A 20681-nucleotide genomic window follows, 5' to 3' on the forward strand; every position below is an offset into this window, starting at 1 on the left:
GCTAAAAACATTGAGGGATAACTCAGCTATTTACGATCTCTTTGAGGCTCTCTTGAATCCTGCATATCCGTGTGATTGTCCTTGAACCTAGTGCTTTTATTCTAAAGAAACTGACTAGTTAAGTAACATTTGCATAGATAAGAGTTTAGGAATGTTTAAATTCTTTGATGTTTGTTTTGTAACCAATTCCCTTGTGTAAGAAGAGTATATATACCAAGCTTCAAATATACTCGAGACTTCAATCCATCAGATTGTAGTCCTCCCGATCCCATGCTTTGTACATAGCTCTTTCTTTTCTGTTCATCCACAAGCCTCAGTTCGAACCCAGCTTGATGCAGGATAGCTGGTCTAATTCCCCTCAAAATATCTCATATGCTGGATGTATTTTCATTCTTACAAATTGAACATAATTGTTCCCTTCAGCACCTCGTGATTGGACAGGCTGGTGGGCTTTGTTGCTTCTGAGCTAGATGGCCGCTTGTTTACCTTCAAGCCTTTAAGACCCCAGATGCTTTATCTTTTGATAGCCGGGCACCATCAGCTTTCTGCAACATATTTGCTTATTCACCCGCTTTGTCTTCAGTGGTTGTGTCGAAAAGGTGAGCATCATAGAATGCCAATTTAATAGAAGGAGGAATTTTTGCATTGAGGGAGTACTTACGTGGAGGCCCAATGTTCTTCTGTTGCCTTAATACTAAACCTATAAATATATGCACATAGATCTATTTCCCCATTCTCATATATAAATGTATTTGCATATGTGCATGCCTTTATTTAGACCTCTATAAATGTCCTTGGCCTCCTAGCTCTTTCCTCTATTTCCTTTGACTTTCCTCTTGTCCCACTACCATGCCCAGTCTTCACTTGGGTTTCAGTAATTCCTCTTGGTTACATTACCCTTGATCATGCCTTACCAGGCCTCATACACTCTCCTCACCACTGATTTGGATCACTTGTTGTTCCCTTGTCCCTGGATTTGATAACACCACTACCTTTTCCCCCACCTCCCCCTCTCCCATGCCCCCCCAGAACTGTGGGTCCCGTTGTTTTCTCCTCCAGATTTTTCATCCAGCCTGTCTTATTTAGACAGACCTGCAGAGATAATAACATGCACAAAAACAAGACAGAGCAAAGCCAAGCAACAATATACAACAACAAACCAATGACAAAAAACGCACACAACAAGAAAGAAAACTTGTAGTTAGTTCAAGGACTGTTTGTTGGCCTGTAGGAGTGTTTTCCAGTCCAGTCTGTTGGGGCACCAGGCCTTGGCCCCAAAGTCCACCTTCAGCATTCCCTGGGAACCTCACCATTCCATATCCTTGCTATTCTTTTGCACCCCATTAGTGTTTTGCCTCAGTGTGGCAGGATCAGATCAGGCACAATTCCCATTCTCCAGTGTTGTCCCCTGTAGGGCTATGGGTCAGTGAGGAATGTCATGTCTCATAGTGGGGCTGGCCATGTGGCCCTCTCTGAAGACTGACTGCTCTAATCAGGACCATCGTCCTCAAGGCCTGGTGGGCCAGAATGTGCTCCACTCTCTCCTCCTCCCCCTTCATCTGATCCCATGGACTCTGATCAGATATGTCCCTCTCTTGGAGCTGCAGATTCAATGTCATCCTTTGAAATAAATTCTTCTGGGGGGAGGGGCAGGTGTCCACATAGTAGTTGGGATCGGGGCCAGCCCCTCAGACCTCTCCACTGGTGGTGCCAAAGGGATCAGTTATCAGGCATCAAAGAACAAAATATCATATCATTGTGTTCTCACCTCCATGATACGATCGTTGAAGACAAATGGGTACATAAGCAAATGTGGCAAAGAAAGCTGATGGTGCCCGGCTATCAAGATATAGCATCTGGTGTCTTAAAGGCTTGAAGATAAACAAGCAGCCATCTAGTTCAGAAGCAAATAAGCCCACATGGAAGAAGTACACCAGCCTGTGCACACTAGCACACTGAGATGGCTGCATGAGCAGGTGCATCGTCGTGATGGTAAATCCAGTCCCCTGTCTGCCACAAATCAGGCCTGTTTTTGGCCTCAAATGTGAACCTCAAAATAGAAAGCTTGATTAACACTAACTCATAGTGAGTTGCTCAATGCTCACCTAGTGGGAAAAATGTGTACTGTGACATCTTTGCTCTTTCCAGTGAAATTTCAGTTTTTTGGGGGGGTACCCCTTCACATGCATATCTATATTTATACCTACATATAATTTTTACTTTCTTTTTCTTTCCTCCAGTTCCACCATTCATGTTTACCCATCGTTCACGTTTCAGTAATTCTTCTCTGATATATTTCAATTGATCAAACATGACCAGGAATGCTATACCCACCTCACCTTCTATTTTAGTACACTTGTATTGCCCTGTCCCTGTATTTATTGGTTCACTACTCCCCTCCCCCTTCTTCCTATCATCCCATGCCACCACCTTCCCAATCATTAGCCCAGTAACTGTCTTCTTTGAATTGCTTATCCTGCCAAGCTTAAACAAATAAACACCAAAAGAAACAAAAAGAAAAATGTTATGGAAACCAATCAATTAAAGTTCCTAGCTTAGGCTTGGATGACAGCAAGAATATTAGTCCTTCTAAGAGCTTTTATTCATTGACTGTGTCAACAATCCTGAGGAGAAAACAATGGGACTGGTAGTTCTGGGGCCACATGGGAGAGGAGGGGCAGGGAAGGGGTATAGGGAGCCAACAAACTCAGTGTGTTAATCTGGGTAGACTAGAGAAACAAATTCATATGTGTATAAGAGAGAGAGTTATAAGAATAATTGTACATCAAGAAAACATTCCAGCCCAGTGCAGATCAAGTCCTTAAGTCCAGTATTAGCCCATATATTTGATGCTTATCTATAAAATCCTATTCAAACTTATGAACCACATGAAATGATGCTGAATGCAGGAAGATCACAGGCCAGTGGGTGGGAAGTCTTGAGGATCCAGCGGAGTTGTAAGCATCTCCGCACTGGCAGCTGTCTCTGTGTGTCTCCTCCAGCCCAGGACACTAGTGTAGCTCCGTGTGTCTTGTCAGCTGCAATGTCTCTTGGAGTGAGCATGTGTCCCACCTCCAATGAGCTATTTATCTCCTTAGCACCTCCAAATGAAGTCAGCAAGCTGTTACCTGATTGACAGGCTAAACTCCACCCCTTCATGATAATGTGACTAGCACACTCAGTGATCAGAGAACAAGTAGAGATCTCAAACGGATGGCAAGGAGGGTGCATAATGCCTGGTGGGGTTTAATCAAGTGAAATGTATCTGAGAGGAATTACTGAGAGCTGAATGGAGGGTGAGCATGACAGTGGGATAGAAGGAAGGTGAAAAGAAATAGAAGAAAGAAATAAGAAGCAAAAGCTATTTATAGAGGTATAGCTATAGGCGTGTATATGTGTAAATATATGAATATATAATGAAATGGATAGAGACCAATGTAAATATACTTATATATTAAGTATTCAGATAGAAGACAGACTTTGGACCTCTACTCAAGGTCTCACTTTGAGGCCTTGAGGCCAAACAGGAACACTTTGTTCTCTTAACCTGGACCTCTTTGTTACTCACCTTTCTGGCATGATTGCTGAAGACAAAATGGGTGCATAAGCAAATGTGATGAAGAGAGCAGATGGTGCCCAGTTATCAAAGACACAGCATCTGGGTTCTTAAAGGCTTGAAGATAAACAAGCAACCATCTAACAGGGAAGCAAGAAAGCCCACATGGAAGAAGCACATCAGCCTGTATGATCATGAGGTGTCAACAGGAGCAGGTATCAGGCACCCCAAAATCCCAAACCAGCAACTATATTGATGTGAATAAGGGGGTTTGGAGAGAAGCCCATGTGTAGACAATTGGATATCCCCCCGACAGAAGGGTTACAAGGAAGGAATGATTCAACTAAGGTGAAGTATAGCAACAACGAAACACACATCATTCCTCTAGTTTAGCAGTTCTCAATCTGTGGGTTGTGACCCCTTTGGGGGTCAAACGAATCTTTCACAGGGGTTGCCTAAGATCATCAGAAAACACATATTTCTGATGGTTTTAGGAACTGAGACACCACTCCTCTGTCTCCAAGCGGGTCCTCCCACATACGGATATGCCCACATATGGTATCAGGTGGAAAGATGTTACCCATGCTACACCATGCTTCAAGACAAAATTTCATTTACTTGTAATAGAAATAAATATTTCACAATACATAATTACATAATGTTTTGTGATAATCACTCTGCCTTAATTATTTTCAATTTGTTTTTTTAATCCTTTTATTAGGGACTCATACAACTCTTATCACAATCCATACATACATCAATTATGTAAAGCACATTTGTACATGCATTGGTCTCACCATTCTCAAAACATTTGCTCTCCACATAAACTCCTGGCGTCAGCTCCTCATTTTTCCCATCCCTCCCTGTTCCCTTCTTCCTCATGAACACTTGATAATTTATAAATTATTACTTGGTCATATATTGACCTGTCTGAGCTTCACCCACTTTTCTGTTGTCTGTCCCCAGGGAGGAGGTCACATGTTTCCCTTTTCCAACCCACCCTTCCTCTACGCTCCCAGTATCGCAACTCATACCACTGGTCCTGAATGGATTATCTGCCCTGGATTCCCTGTGTTTCCAGTTCCTATTTATACCAGTGTACATCCTCTGGTCTAGCCAGATTTTTAAGGTAGAATTGGGATAATGATAGTGGGAGAGGCGGAAGTATTTCAGAACTAGAGGAAAGTTGTATCTTTCATCATTGCTACATCGCACCCTGACTGGCTCGTCTGCTCCCCGAGACCCTTCTGTAAGGGGATGTCCAGTGGCCGACAAATGGGCTAGTGTTTGACAAATAACAGCATGCCTCTCTTGCTCCATACACCTGGCTCACCTGACCTCACTTAATGTGACTTCTTTTTGTTTCTGTGAATGAAGAGAGACATGAAAGGGCAGCAATTTGTCAATGTATACGAGGTGTGAATGTATAAGAAAAAACAAGGGAGGTGCTGTTAGCCATACAAACAGATGAGTTTGAAAGTGTTCCCATGAATGGAATCACAGATTTGACAAATATATGAAGTATAATGAAGATTGCTTTGAAGATGAGAAGGTTGTTTTGTAAAAACATACAAAATTTGAAAAAAACTTCCATTTTTCTTGGAGGTTACCCCCTTGTATATGTATATATAAAAAGATAGGTATAGTTTTCCATGTACATATTGTGTAAATACATATATATGGTATATATATCATATATGTATAAGTATATGTAAATACAAATATATATGTAAATGCATATATACATATGACATACATATGTAAATACAAAAAGGAAACAGATGGACTTTGGGCCTCTACTCTAATTTTACCTCAGTATAAAAATGGTTTGTTCAAATACTATGGTATTGTATGATACCTTCCTGACACGATTGCTGAAGACAAAGTGAATGCATAAACAATTATGGTGAAGAAAGCAGAAGGTGCCCAGCTATTGAAAGATATAGCATCTGGAGTCTTAAAGGCCTGAAATTAAACAATGGCCATCTAGCAGGGAATCAATAAAGCTCACATGGAAGAAGCACACCTGCCTGTGTGATCAGGAGATATCGCAGGAATAGGTATCAGAAATTCAAACACAAGCATTGACGTGAAGGAGCATGGACAAAGTGGACACCCAAAACCCACCAGTAAGATAATTGGACAGTCCCTCATAGAAGGGCTACATGGAAAGGATGATATTTCTAGGTTGCTGTATAGCACTGATGAAATACATAACTATATTCTAGTTCTTTAATATCTCCTCCCTTACCATTCTGATCTTTGTTTTTAACCTCATTAATCTTGCATAGGTCCATTTGTATAATTAAAATCATTCGATGCATGAAAGTCAAGATAGATTACCCTTCAGAAACACAAGACTTTATATAAATCAAAGAGAATCACGAAGATGAACATACATACTTTAAAGCATTAAATAGATAGACCAATCATTTCTCTGACCCCTTTTCTTTTTCATTCCCATCTCCGAAGAAGCCTTTTCCACCATCCATCTCTCACCTAGTCGTAATGTGGTAACTTGTATATTGCACCAGTATTCCAAAGACCAGTAGTGACTCCCTTGGTAGATAGGTTTCAAGAGAGTTTCCAGACTAAGGCAGGAAGAAAGGCCTGGTGATCTACTTCCCAAAGTTAGCCAATGAACACAGCAGATTGTTGTCCTGCTCCTTTCCCATGGATATGCCAATAGCAGGCATCAAATGCTGGTAGAAGACATTGGTGAAATACAGGCACAGTGAGGGCGACCTTAAGTGAGGTGGATGGGCACATTATTCACCAAGATGAACTCAGACGTGGCAGTGATCAGAAGGATGATGCAGGACTAGGCACCGTTTCTTCTTCTTGTACATAAATTCACCAACTACAGCTATCCTTTTAAGGAGCTTAAAAACTAAAGGCAATCCCCCTGACCTTTTCCCTATTGTGAAATTTTTATATCCAAGATATATTGTGTCTGTGCTTTACATATAAAAAGATTAAGCTTTGTTTGTTTTACCACTCCCAAGAAACAATTTTGATTCCCTTGTGCCAGTGTTACCACATTGAGAAGGAAGGAGACAGATGAGCACTGACTTTGCTGTCATACCTTTGGTATCCAAGCAAGACAGGAGATTCTGAAAACTAGGTATAAGTGAAATGTTATGAAATTAAGTGATACTAAAATATAACCTTAGGATTACACGTTTTTCAAAGGCATTCAATAGGGCTCAAATACAGAAAATTAAATTTATATCACACAAGACTACACTAGGCCACCATTTGTATCCAAATCTAAAAGACATCTATTTAGAGACTTTGGCTTGAATAAATAAGAAGAATACACTAACCGCTCACTGAAAATGGCCCGAGTTTGGGGCAGAGTGTAAAGGAAATCAAGGTCGGTACCAAGCTAGGTGTCCTGTTCTAAATGCAGCAGGCTTCTTCTGCAAACACTGTTTGCACAGTAGGCACAGTAATTTGTGTATGGTACAGCAGATTAAACATAAAAGATCTTTCAACTTTTGCAGTAGGGTAGACTAAAAATATAGTCAACAAAATGCTAGATAAATTACTGAAAACTATGGCATTTTATAGCTATGTAATTATGCCTCATAACAGGAAAAATTGGATATAATTTTGTTTATGTAGAATATGTCTCACTCAAAATGTCTCCCAACAGTGTATAGTGAGTTAGAGATTGACAGCACCATGACAACATTAAAAAACTTGGCAGTTATTTTATACCTGTCAGTAGCCTACTTAACTTTTTAAATATGAAAGCAAACATTCAAAGGAGTTTCAAATATTTAACACACCCAGATTATTTTCAGATGCCCTCTCTAAAATTAGTGGGAAACACATTTTTTTTTCTTAAATTTTCAACGGGAAATTTGGATGCTAAACTAGACAAGGAAGAAAATCACAACTGGGGCCAGGCAAGTGAAAGTGAGGTGAACTCTCACAAGGACTAGAACTAAGCAGAATCAATAGTTCTGTGTGGAGATACTTAGTAGTCATTAAGATCCTTTAATTGGAATTAGACTAAAGAGTGAGTAGAATTCAGCCCACTGGATTAGAGAATTTATTTCAATATTGTTAGTCTGGGTAGACTAGAGAAACAAATCCATGGACACACATATGTGTATAAGAAAGATATTTATATACAAGAGCAATTGAACATTGAGAAAACATCAGAGCCCAGTGCAGATTAAGTCCATACATCCGATATTAGCCCATATGTCCAATACCAATCTATAAAGTCCTCTTAAGACTCACAAAACACATGCAATGGCGCCAAATGTAGAAGATCACAGAGCAGTGGGTAAAAATCTTTGGATCCAGTATCATTGGAAACATCTCAGTACTGGCAGGGTGGCTTCTCCAGCACCCAGGGTTGCATCAGGGTGGGTCCATGTGTCTTGTCAGCTGCTATGTCTCCAGGATTTGAGCAGAGAGTCTCCCACCTCCAAGAAGGAAATTTCAGCAATTCCCAGAATCCTTAGGGGAAGGCCATGACCACACAGAGAGTTCATTGGTCATATCCTGATTAATAGCCTAAACTCCACCCCTACACTCTGAATCCTCAAATTGACACTAGATTATGTAACAACCAATAATACTGTACCATCAAGGTTCTGCCCATAGTATTTGACCCACTCTGTCAAAGTTTGCTCTTGGAATCCTCTCAATTAATGGCTGTGTTCTCTTTAAACCTTCTACTTGAAAAAGGAAAAAGAAAAACTTTCTCTTTTTTAAATTGTTTTATTAGGGGTTCTACAACTCTTATCACAATCCATAAATACATCAATTGTGTAAAGCACACTTGTACATTCATTGCCCTCATCATTCAAAAAACATTTGCTCTCCACCTAAGCTTCTGGCATCAGGTCCTCATTTTTCCCCTCCCTCCCCGTTCCCCACTCCCTCATGAACCCTTGATAATTTACAAACTATTATTTTGTTATATATTGCCCTTTCCACTTCTCCCTTCACCCACGTTTCTGTTGTCAGTCCCCGAGGGAGGAGGTCACATGTAGATCCTTGAAATCTGTTGCCCCTTTCCAACCCATCCTCCCTATGACCTCCCAGTATTGCCACTAACACCACTGGTCCTGAGGGGATCATCCACCCTGGATTCCCTGTGTTTCCAGTTCCTATCTGTACCAGTGTACATCTTCTGGTCTAGGCAGACTTTCAAGGTAGGATTGGGATCATGATAGTGGGCGGGTGGGGGAGGGGGGAGAAAGCATTTAGGAGCTAGAGGAAAGTTGTATTTTTCATCGTTGCTACATCGCACCCTGACCAGCTCGTCTCTTCCCCAAGATCCTTCTGTAAGGGCATGTCCAGTGGCCTACAAACAGGCTCTGGGTCTTCACTCTGCACTCCGCCCACCTCATTCACCATGGTAAGATTTTTTGCTCTGATGATGCCTGATACCCTGGACATCTCGTGATCTCACAAGCTGGTGTGCTTCCTCCATGTGGGCTTTGTTGCTTGTGAGCTAGATGGCCGCTTATTTACCTTCAAGCCTTTAAGACCCCAGATGCTATATCTTTTGATAGCCAGGTACCATCAGCTTTCTTCACCATATTTGCTTGTACATCCTCGTTGTCTTCAGCGGTTGTGTCGGGAAAGTGTGCATCATAAAATGCCAATTTATTAGAAGAAATTATTCTTGCATTGAGGAAGTACTTGAGTGGAGGTCCAATGTCCTTCTGCTACCGTAATACTAAATCTATAAATATCACATAGATCTATTTCCCTGTCCTCATATATAAATATATTTGGACATGTACATGTCTTTATCTAGACCTCTACAAATGCCCTTTGCCTCCTACCTCTTTCCTCTATTTCCTTTGATTTTCCTCCTGCCCTGCTACCATGCTCAGTCCCCACCAGGGTTTCAGCAATTCCTCTCAGTTATATTACCCTTGATCATGCCCTACCAGGCCTCCCACACCCTCCTCACCACCGATTTGGATCACTTGTTGTTCCCTTGTTGCTGGGTCTGTTAACACCACTACCTTTCACCCCACCTCCCCCTCTCCCATGTCCCCCCAGAACTGTAGGTCTCGTTTTTTTCTCCTCCAGATTGTTCATCCAGCCTATCTTATTTAGACAGACCTGCGGAGATAATAACATGCACAGAAACAAGACAGAGCAAAACCAAGCAACAACATACAACAAAACAGCAACAACAAACCAATGACAAGAAAAAACCACAACAAGAAAGAAAAGCTTGTGGTTAGCTCAAGAATTGTTTGTTGCCCTTTAGGAGTGTTTTCCAGTCCAGTCTGTTGGGGCACCATGCCCTTGCCCAAAGTTCACCTTCAGCATTCCCTGGGGACCTCACCACTCCATTCCCTTGCTGTTCTGTTACACCCCCTTAATGTTTTTCCTTGGTGTGGCAGGATCAGACCGGGTGCAATCCCCACACTGTGTCTCTGGTGTCATCCCCTATAGGGCTATGGGTCAGTGAGGGCCAAGTCTCATAGTGGGGCCAGTGGTCCTCTGTGTGGACTGGCAACTCTAATTGGGAACATCATCCTTACGGCCTGGTGGGCCGGGATGTGCTCCATTCTCTCCTCCTCCCCCTTCATCTGCTCCTGTGTGCTTCAATCAGATATGTCCCTCTCCTGGAGCTACATAGTCAATGCCACCCTTTGAAATAAATTCTTCTGGGGGGAGGTGCAGGTGTCCACTTAGTAGTTGGGGTTGGGGCCAGACCCCCCAGACCTCTCCACTGGTTCCCTACTCCACACCGGTATGCTGTATTCATATCTCGGAGCTCTGGGTTGAAGTCTGGTCCCTCTTTCCCTGTGGAGATATAAACAATATCCTCCCCTTGCGTGGTTAGTGCCCTGTGCCATGCTACCCATTTTTTTAATTATTATATTTTTTTCCTTTCCCTGACTCCTTTTTAGTTGTCTACCAGGTGTATCTCTGTATTTGCTCTGGTCCCTGCCATATTACCTGGTCCTCACCGCAGGAAAGTTTGTATACAGTTGCTTTTTCCCTATGCCCCTTTTGCATTTTTTTAAAGCTTACCTCAGCAGACTGTAATATCTTGATCGATAAGTATTCTTGGTTTTGCATTGTTTTCCTTCAATTTTTGGAGTATATAACTCCACACTCTCCTCTTCTTCATAGTTTCTGCTGATAGGTCTGAATATATTCTTATTTGGGAACCTTTATATGTGATTGCTTGTTTTTCCTTTGCTGCTCTCATGATTTTCTCCTTTTCGTCAAAGTTGGATAGTTTAACTATTATGTGCCTTGGTGACTTCTTCTTGGGATTCACTCTAACTGGTGTTGTTTCAGCCTCCTGAATGGTTGCCTGGTTTTCATTCATTAAGCTGGGGAAGTTTTCCTCCAAGAATTCTCTCACTATTGTTGCAGATGACTTCTTTGTTGTGTTTTCCTCCAGTAAGCCAGTAATTCTAATGTTCAGCTTCGTAGTATCAGACATAGCTCTTAGGTTTTCTTCAGCTTCTCTGATGATCTTATTAGATTTTTGTTCGCATTTGTTAAAGTCTGCTTGGCTGTCCTCCAAGTCACTGATGCAGTTCTCTGCTTCCTCCATTCGATTCTCAAGGTCCGTGCTTCTGCTATTACTTTTGTTATCTCCTCCGTAAGTTCCTGTATTTCCCTTTGGCGTATTACCTTTATCTCCTCTATAATTTTATACTTTTTCTGTATTGTTTCCCTCATATCCTGCATTACTCCAAGTAGCATTCTGAAAATTTATTTCTGTGGCAGCTCAATGTCTGCTTCTCTATGCTTGTCGTTACGTTCGGGACATCTTCTGCCATTTCCTTTTGTTTCTCCCGTTTTTTCATTGAGGTCATTAGGGCTGATGGCTGTTTGCATTGCGTTGTTTTAGAGGAGCCAGGTGCCATTTTCTAGGGATTTGAGGAGTACTGGCTCTCTCTGGGAGACTTGTAAGATTGCTTCTTCAAACTGCCTATAGCTAATTTCACTAGGGAATTAGCCAACCACTTTATCCTCTTGTGGCTTTCCTCTCAGTGGAGTGCCCCAGAAGGCTGGTGGGTTGCCTGCTTTGGTGTTGCGGAGGTTGGGCAGAGGTTCCAATAGCAGCTTGGAATGTTGACTAGTGTTGGCCGAGCTACCTTAGGACCCCAGGCACACAAGCAGGAATTCCCCTGTAAGAAGTTGAGCAGAGTATCCCCTAGTGGAGATCAGCCTCAGGCTAGCAACACAGGGTGGAGCTCACCTAACTGGGTGTGACGCAGTTGTAAATACCCTAGACTAAGGGGAGTGGTCTGGAGGTCACTAGTGGAGTGTGAGAGAACAAGAAAGAGACAAAGAGGAGGAAAAAAATTAAAAAGTAAGCCCGCTGAGCCTGTGCAGGGATATAGTGAAGAGATGGAAACAAACGTGACAATGTAGCTGTACCCCAATCCCTGCCCATGGAACTGCAAGGCTCCAGTCCCTGCCCTGAGGCAGGGAGTGGCAAACTGTGGCTGTGTTGAGACCAAGCCCCCCTACGGGCTCCAAATGATCCTGACTCCTGCAGAGACAGTGGCGGGGCTAAGGTCAAGCCCCACCCGACCTTCTCTCAGGTAAGCCAAAAGCCCCCAGCCCCTCAAAACCCCATGGGTCTGTGCCTACTTATCTTTATGATGCTCCTCCTGCATTCCAGCCATGTTGAATTTCCCATAAGCAACTCTCCTGGGCTGGATTCTGCGGAGTCCCTCTGGTATGTGTCAGTCCATCGCCATCTTCCCAGAAGTCCCAAGAAAAATCTTCTACAATAAAAGGAGTGAAATGCCACTACATTCTAAACATAGACAAACATTGAAAACATTACTGCAAATGAGAAAAAGGCAGTGACAGAAGCAAAATACACAGATTATATGATTACATGTATATGAAACATCCAGAAGAGACAACTTCCTCCACCCACAGAGCACGTTCGTGGTGACTAATGGCTGGTGGAGAGAGAGGGATGGGAACATCCAGGGTTTCCTTCAGAGAATAAAGATGTCCTGGAACCAGACAGTGGTAGTGATTTTACATCACTGTGAATTACTAAATGCCATGAAATTGAACACTTTTAAATTATTTAAATGATCAATCTTATGTGTATTTTACCACAATTAATCATATTTATGACAGATTATAATCAGGACCATTATTTGTGTCCAAAACTTGCTCATCACTTCAAAGTGAAACTGAAACGAATCTCACTCCCATCACACCCCCAAAACAATCTCACTGCTATCAAGTCAATTCTGACTTAAAGCCACCTTATCAGACAGAACTGCCTCTGTGGGTTTCCAAGGCTGCAGATCCTTATATCTATATTATACATATACTCTGCCTCTAATATATACTTGCTCTCTAGGCATTTTTCTACTCTAGATATTTTATTGAAAAGGAAACTTAATATTTATCCTTTTTGCCTGGCATATTGTTTTCTTGTAATAATGTCAAGGTTCATCCATATTATACTTTGTATTAGCATGTCACTTTTTTGTGATGATGTATTTCATTACATGTACGTACTACATTCTGTTTATCCATTCATTATTTAATAGACAAATGGGTTGTTTCCACCTTTTACTATTTTGAATATGCTGCAATGAGCACTGGTGTTCAGTACAATATGCATTTTAGTTCTCAGAATCTACATTGTATAATTTCTATATAATGTAGAAAATTTGTTCCATATTTATTATCTCTTTCCTCTTCTGCTTTTGTGCTGTTGTTATATATCTTTGTATGTCATAAACTCATCAATATAATGTAATAAACCATACTTTGTTTAATGTCTTTGAAGAGCTTTAGAGAAAAAAATAACAATATACAGATTTATGTTTTTGCAGATACTTGTCATTCCAAGTGCTCTTTCTTTCTTCTTGTGGAATCACCTCATTCTCTAATGCACTCACCTCATGTGTAGAGGAATTTCTTTGTTTCTTCCAGCAATAAATCCTTAGAATCTGTTTAGTTAAGAACATTTTAATTTTGCCTTCATTTGTTTTGCCTTTTGGTTTTGTTCTTTTCTATGTTTTACATTTTTTATTGAGACTTGTGTAGGGTTACATTTCAGATCATCGTTTTTGTATTCAACAATTCAAACAATCAAACATCCCAACAATTTGTCCATGCCTGTTTTTTTCTCTCCTCCTTCTTGTAAAATATGCTCCACCCCTTCACCCAACCTGTCAAGCCTCTAGCCTTTTATTTCTCCCTCCTCCCTTTTTCTTACCACCCCTAGTAACCATCAAAATCTGTTTCTTTTGGTATGAACATCGTTGTCTTAATTTTTTTTCTTTGATGACAGTGGTCTTATACAGTAAATGTCTTATTGTGACAAATAATTTCACTCGACATAGTGTTCTCCAAATCCATCCATGCCATAAGGTGTTTCAAAGTTCCTTCATTATTCTTCAGAGATGTATAATATTCCTTGGGGTGTTATGTGCCAAAGTTTATTTATCCAGTGTCCCACTGATGGTCATTTAGGTTGTTTTCAACTTGATATCACGGATAGTGTGGCAATAAACATAGATGTGCTTATATCTGTTTGTTCTTTGCTCTTTATATCTATCTGGTATATACCAGCTAGCATGATTGCTAGGCAAGATGACAGTTTTATTCCCAATTGTATGAGGAAGCACCAAACTGCTTGCAACAATGGTTGCACAATTTGACAGTCCCACTAGCAGTGCATGAAGGTTCTAATCTCTCCATACCCTCTCCAGTGTTTGTTTTGGGTTTTTTGTTTTTGTTTTTTTGGACTTTGCTAACAATGGCCAGTATGAGGTGGTACTTCATCACTCTTCTGATCGCATCTCTCAATTGGATAGTAACCACTAGCATCTCTTCCAGTGTTCATTATCCACCTCGGAGTCTTCTTTGGTCATCTGTCTCTTTGACACCTGCCTGGTTTTAATTGGATTATTTGTCTTTTTTGTGCTGAGGTGTTGCAGGTTTCTGTAACTTTAAAGAATTGTCCCTTGTTTGGTGTATTATTGTCAATATGTTTTCTCTTTTTACTCTTTTGATGCACCTAAGTGTCCTATTTTTAGGAGGTTCTATTCATCTGTTTCATTCTCTGCTGTGTGTGCTGTTCCTTATGTTTGGTAGCTTGTTTATGCCATGTGTTTGGGCCCTTTATTTGTCTACATTTTCTCATAGGTGATTTTTAGAGCTCTACGGTTTCCATCTAGGTCTTTAATCCATCTTGAGTTCATTTTTGTATATGAAGGGAATTATGTGTGTTCTTTCATTCCTCTGCAAATGGAAATCCAATTTTTCTAGCATCATTTGTTCAAGAGACTATCTAGAAATGGTATGGAGGCCCTATCGGATCTCCTTTGGTGACACAAGTGATAAAGAGAATCCATCTTCACAGTAGCCCAAGTCTGATTGCCACAAGACAGAGGCAGGCTTTCCTTAATCCTTCATCTTCTCTTACCCTATTCAGATACCAAGTCTTCCTCCCACAACATTCTACTTTCTGAGTTAGATATTTCTTTCAATGAGCACACAGAATTCAAAGACAGTACTCCAAAAGTTGAGGGTTTGTTAAGAAAATTAACAGAGTGCCAAAAGTCAGGATCAATAAACACTAAGGATACGGTCATTGGTCCACAATAATGCGGACAAGTCTCTCTGGTTCTCAGCCTCTCACCTTAGTCAGGTGGTCCATTGGTCTCTGGTCTCCATGGTCCAGCAAGGCCACCGGCTGCTCTACCTCACAGTCTCATAGTCTCAGCACTACTCCTCTGCTGTGCCTCATGATCTCTTCTTTGTGTTGGGTAGGAATTTCCAGCATGCTGTATTCCTGGCACTGCTTCATTGATGGTCCTGGGATCAAAAGGAAAATAGAAATATAGATGACTCCTGACAACTGCCCAGTGTCATTATGAGCTTTGTAATTTTTTAGATCGTCCTACTAGAATAAAGAAATCAGCAGATGAAAAACACCTGAACACCTTTGACTTTGTAGGAAGGAGTGAAGCAAGTTATATTGCTGCATTTTGTTGTTTCCTGATGGTTGCACTAAGGAAAACTGAAGGCCTGCAGCAATTTAGAATGGGTACACAAATAAAAGATTGCACTCTAAAAATGTTTTTAATAACTTTACACAATAAACTTAGGCTCCAGCCAAAAATCTTCAAAAAGATTTCCTCTCTAGTCATCAAATATATTATTTGATCATCAAATTTGTCTTTATCTCTGACAAATCCATTCATCAATTTAATAAGCATTTGTTATGCAAGTGCCACTAGTCAGCGCCATAGCTAACCACTATCTATAGTGAGTTTATGAGTGTGTCTTTATCATTAAGGATCTTATCATCAAGTTAGGGGGAGAAATGCATCAAAGAAGAAAATAGAGTCTGACTACGGAAGTACTTAATCTCAAACTAAAGGACTTACCATCTATCACATTGTGACCAGGAGGCCCCCATTGGATATTGGAAAGAGGTGTGACATAAGTGGCTCTGCTCCCATCTTGTGCTATGAGAATCGGTTTGTGGATATTTTCTCCTCTAACTTAATACATGTATACAAGGGCTAGGAAGACTTAGAATTAAAATAGCCATTGACGATGTTCTGATTCTTAGAAAATTGGAGGAAGGAAAAATCATTTGTAGGCAGTGAGAGTCTGATAAGGTCCTTCAATTATCTTCAGGTTAAAGGTGCTTGTTAGAAATTTAATTGTCAATTAATCTTAACTAAATTATCTGTTCTCCAGTTCTCAGCACCAGTCAATAAATGTAATAACCTGCACTTTTATTTTTCATTTTAGCTGTTTTCAACTTAACCTTTAAGCAGGTCATCACCCTTTTTTTACTTGACATTTATTAACCTTTTTTAAAGTAATTATTACTAGTTATATAGAGAAGCCTGGTCGTGATTCCATGTTTACTCACTTCAGTTTAACAAGAACTGCATTTATTCTTTAGAATGTAACTTTAAAAACCCATTGGGTCCTAATCTGACTAATCTATTAGGTTATTAGCAAAATGAGTCTATCAGTAACATAGAATAGTATTTATTTACACTTAAATTTTTATCTGAGATTTAGTGCTTCAATAATGGCATGAAGCAGGGAATCAATAGAGAGGTCTAAGGGGCCACCCACAATCCCACCCCTCCTCCCAGAAGAATTCACCTCAGAGGACAGCACTGAAGCTACAGCTCAGGGAGAGGAACGTGTCTGATCAGCACACACAGGAGCAAATGAAGGGGGAGGAAGAGAGACTGGAGCACACCTGGCTCACAAAGCCCTGAGATGATATTCCTTCTCAGAGCAGGTGATGCACAGAGAGGACCACAGGCAGCCCCACTACAAAACACGATATCCCTCACTGACCATTAGTGCTAGAGGGGACAATACTGGAGACACAATGTGGGAATTGTGCCTTGTCTGACCCCACCACACCAAGTCCCCAGGGAATACCAAAAAATAGACTTTGGGGCCAGGGCATGGCACCCCATCAGCCTCTACCAAGAAAAAACACTCCGAAAGGTCAACAGACAGACCTTGAACTATTTATAGGCTTTTATTTTCTTTTTCTTTTTTTGTCGCTTTTTTTGTTGTTGTTGATGCTGTTGTTTTGTTTGCTTTTGTTGCTTTGTTTGGCTCTGTCTTGTTTTTTTGTGGATATTATTATCTCTACATGTCTATCTAGGTAAAATAGGCGGGATAAACAATCTGGAGGAGAAAACAATGGAACCAACAGTTCTGGGGGACATGGGAGAGGGGGAGGGGGAGGAAAGGAAATGGTGTTAACAAACTCAGGGAAGGGGGAACAACAAGTGATCTAAAACCAATGGTGAGGAGGATGTAGGAGGCCTGGTAGGGCTTAAGCAAGGGACATGTAACTGAGAGGAATTACTGAAACCCAAATGAATGCAGAACATGATAGTGGGACAAGAGGAAAGTAAAAGGAAATAGAGGAAAGAACTAAGAAGCAAAAGGCATTTATAGAGGTTTAAGTACAGGCTTGTACATATGTAATTATATTTATATATGATGATAGGGAAATAGAGCTATTTATATATATTTATAGGTTGAGCATTATGGTAGCAGATGAACATTGGGCCTCTACTCAAGTACTCCCTCAATGCAAAAACATTTTGTTCTATTAAACTGGCATTCCATTATGCTCACCTTTCCAACATGATCACTGAAGACAAAGCAGGTGCATAAGCAAATGTGATGAAGAAAGCTATGGTGTCTGGCTATCAAAAGATACAGTGCCTGGGGTCTTAAAGGCTTGAACATAAACAAGTGGCTATCTAGCTGAGAAGCAACAAAGTCCTCATAGAAGAAGCATACGAGCCTGTGTGACCATGAGGTGTTGATAGGATCAGGTATAAGGCATCAAAGACCCAGAACAAAAAATCATACCATTGTCTATTGGCAGGGGTTTCAGAGTGGACACCCAAAGCCCATCTGTAGGCAACTGGTCATCCCCTTACATAAGAGTCACGGATGGGTTATGATAAGAATTGTACAAGCCCCCAATTAAAAAATAAAAGAAAAACAGTTATGCTTATTTACAATAAATAATGAGATTTATCACTCAAATAATATTTGAGCTCATCTACAAATTAAATTGTTATACTAGTAAACTTTTCTTAATAGGAATCATCTGCAATGTAACTTTCTTATTTTCTATATTTTCATACTAAACTATTTTTTTCATTTTTTGAGATATAAACATTTTATTTTATTTTTTTAATTAAGGGCTCATACAACTCTTATCACAATCCATATATATACATACATCAATTGTATAAAGCATATCTGTACATTACATTCTTTGCCCTAATCATTTTCAAAGCATTTGCTCTCCACTTAAGCCCTTTGCATCAGGTCCTCTTTTTTCCCAAGGCTGTCAATTTGTAAAAAACATACTGCCTCATCTTTCTTCCATGGAACAAGCTGGTGTGTTTGAATGATCAACCTTCTGGTTAGCTGCCATGCACTGTACCACAAGAGCATCTCCTTAAACCTTGTATCACCAGAACTCCTCATAGGAGCACCATGTGATTTAAGACGTCACAGAAGGAAGGTTCAGGATGGTAGGAGATGTGGTGAAAAGTGAGCAGTGGCCAAAGCAGAAGAGATCAGGCCTTGATCCTTTCGTGTACAACAGAGGGAACCGGGCCCAGTCCTGGCCATCCTCTCAACTGCTCTGGTCTTTGAGCCCATTCACCAAATGCATCTGATGGGAAGACGCCGTGTAGAGTGAAAGTAGACTAGGACTAAGAAAATAAAATCTGATAGCCTCATTTCCATACCACTTAAAAAGAGTGGATTCATAAATTAATGGAAACAGTCTAGTCAGTTCTCTACACCATAGTCGTTGTCTTTATTCATAGAGCATTTAGTCTCTAGTTTTAGCCATGCTTATCCACTTACCAGTGATAACTAGCCATCACACTACGGTAGACCTCATTTCCTTCTTCATTAAAATATAAAACAGATGTTAAGTTAAAGTATTTCTGATGTCTTTTGAAATGCAAAATACTGATTCCATAATAATGTGTTCTTTTATATAATATGAATGTTATTATACAATTTAATTTTGATTTGATGAACAACAGAAGAAAAATGAAATCATTATAATTTAAGAAATTATGCTATCTAAATTTTTAATTTACTCAGTTTTCAAGTATTTTTATACTACATTCTTACTGTATTTCCAAAATCAGTAAGCATACCTTTTAATTCCCTTCTAATTAAGATCCTCTTGGCTTCACCCACTTAATAATCTGAATATATTCTCATTATATTCAATGTATAACATAAAGGAGTAAACAGCATTACTATCTCCTTAGCATAAGGTAGTTTTTTTTATATACCTGGAGCTTAGATTAAGATCTAAGTGTTCATTATACTTGCAAGTGCTAGCTCACTGGTAGGAGACCTTGTTCTATTTGTTTATAGGTCAACTCTTTATATTTTATTGTAATAAATGAGGCAGATAGTGTTACCTGACCTACTTGCCCTCCCCAATGTCTGCTTTGAAGGAGAATAAGGGTAATTAACTTCTTAATTATATCCTATTATCAAAAAGTAAGAAAACAACCTTTTGGATATATTATAGAAGACGCCTGACCTTCTACACTCAGATTTAATTCTCCCTGGTACAGTTTCCCTCAATGATCCTATGCAACACCCTAAAACTCTTACTATTTCACTTTTTACACTTTTAAAAATGTCAACACGATTTTATAGGACATGATTTAGCACTTTTAGGGGCACATTCAACCTTTCATAATTTATAGCCATCTCCCAAAAATATGTGACAGGTACAGTTAAAGTAGCAGTCAGAATAAAAGGTCAGTATATAGATTGACGTGTTATAAGACATCATTAAACAGAATGGATCAAAAATGTAAGTGGAATTTAACTTCTTTAGGAACTCATCGTTTCATTGTCACCTTATTCTCTGCAGAATTTACCATGTTGAAAATGCGCTCTGTGCAACGTGCATGACATCACTTCTCTGTGGACTCTTCCAAACATTTAACAGTGTGACCTCAATCATAATGCAAGTGTTTGTTTGTTTTTTCAGTATGTGGTCATAAATGCAAAATTTTTTGTCTTTCTACTTAGTCAATGCAAATTGTGAAACTTGAGTGGAATCATGAGTGGATTGCTTATTATTTAGTCTAGAAATGTTAGAACAGGTCTGGTTTTAGATATATTGTAGATTTATAAGATATATTATTCTTAAGAAATAAATTAAAATGTGTTGCGCTGAATACAATAAGTTGTACTCAAAAGCAAATGCAGGCCCAATATAAAATAAATGTCTAGAAAAGGATGAAGGCAACAAATGTACAAGCACACGTGATGCAATCAATGCATGGATTTGTGACGAGTTGTAAGAGTCCCCATTAAATTTATATTTTAATTAAAAAAATAAAAAGCAAATGCAATGCTCCTTGAAATAATCGTATAGGACCCTTCTCATTAGATGGACAGTTTCTTTTGCATAACATAGACCTTAGAGATCATCTAGATAGTGTTGTTGCTAGGTCCACCAAGTTGAGTCTGATGCTTAGTGATCAAGTACAACCAAAAGAACCCTGCCTTGTCCTGCACCATCCTCTCAATTGTGATGTGTGACATCCTGGATGCAGCCACT

This window comes from Tenrec ecaudatus, chromosome 7 (genome assembly GCF_050624435.1).
Source record: "Tenrec ecaudatus isolate mTenEca1 chromosome 7, mTenEca1.hap1, whole genome shotgun sequence".
In the NCBI taxonomy this organism is placed as follows: domain Eukaryota; kingdom Metazoa; phylum Chordata; class Mammalia; order Afrosoricida; family Tenrecidae; genus Tenrec; species Tenrec ecaudatus.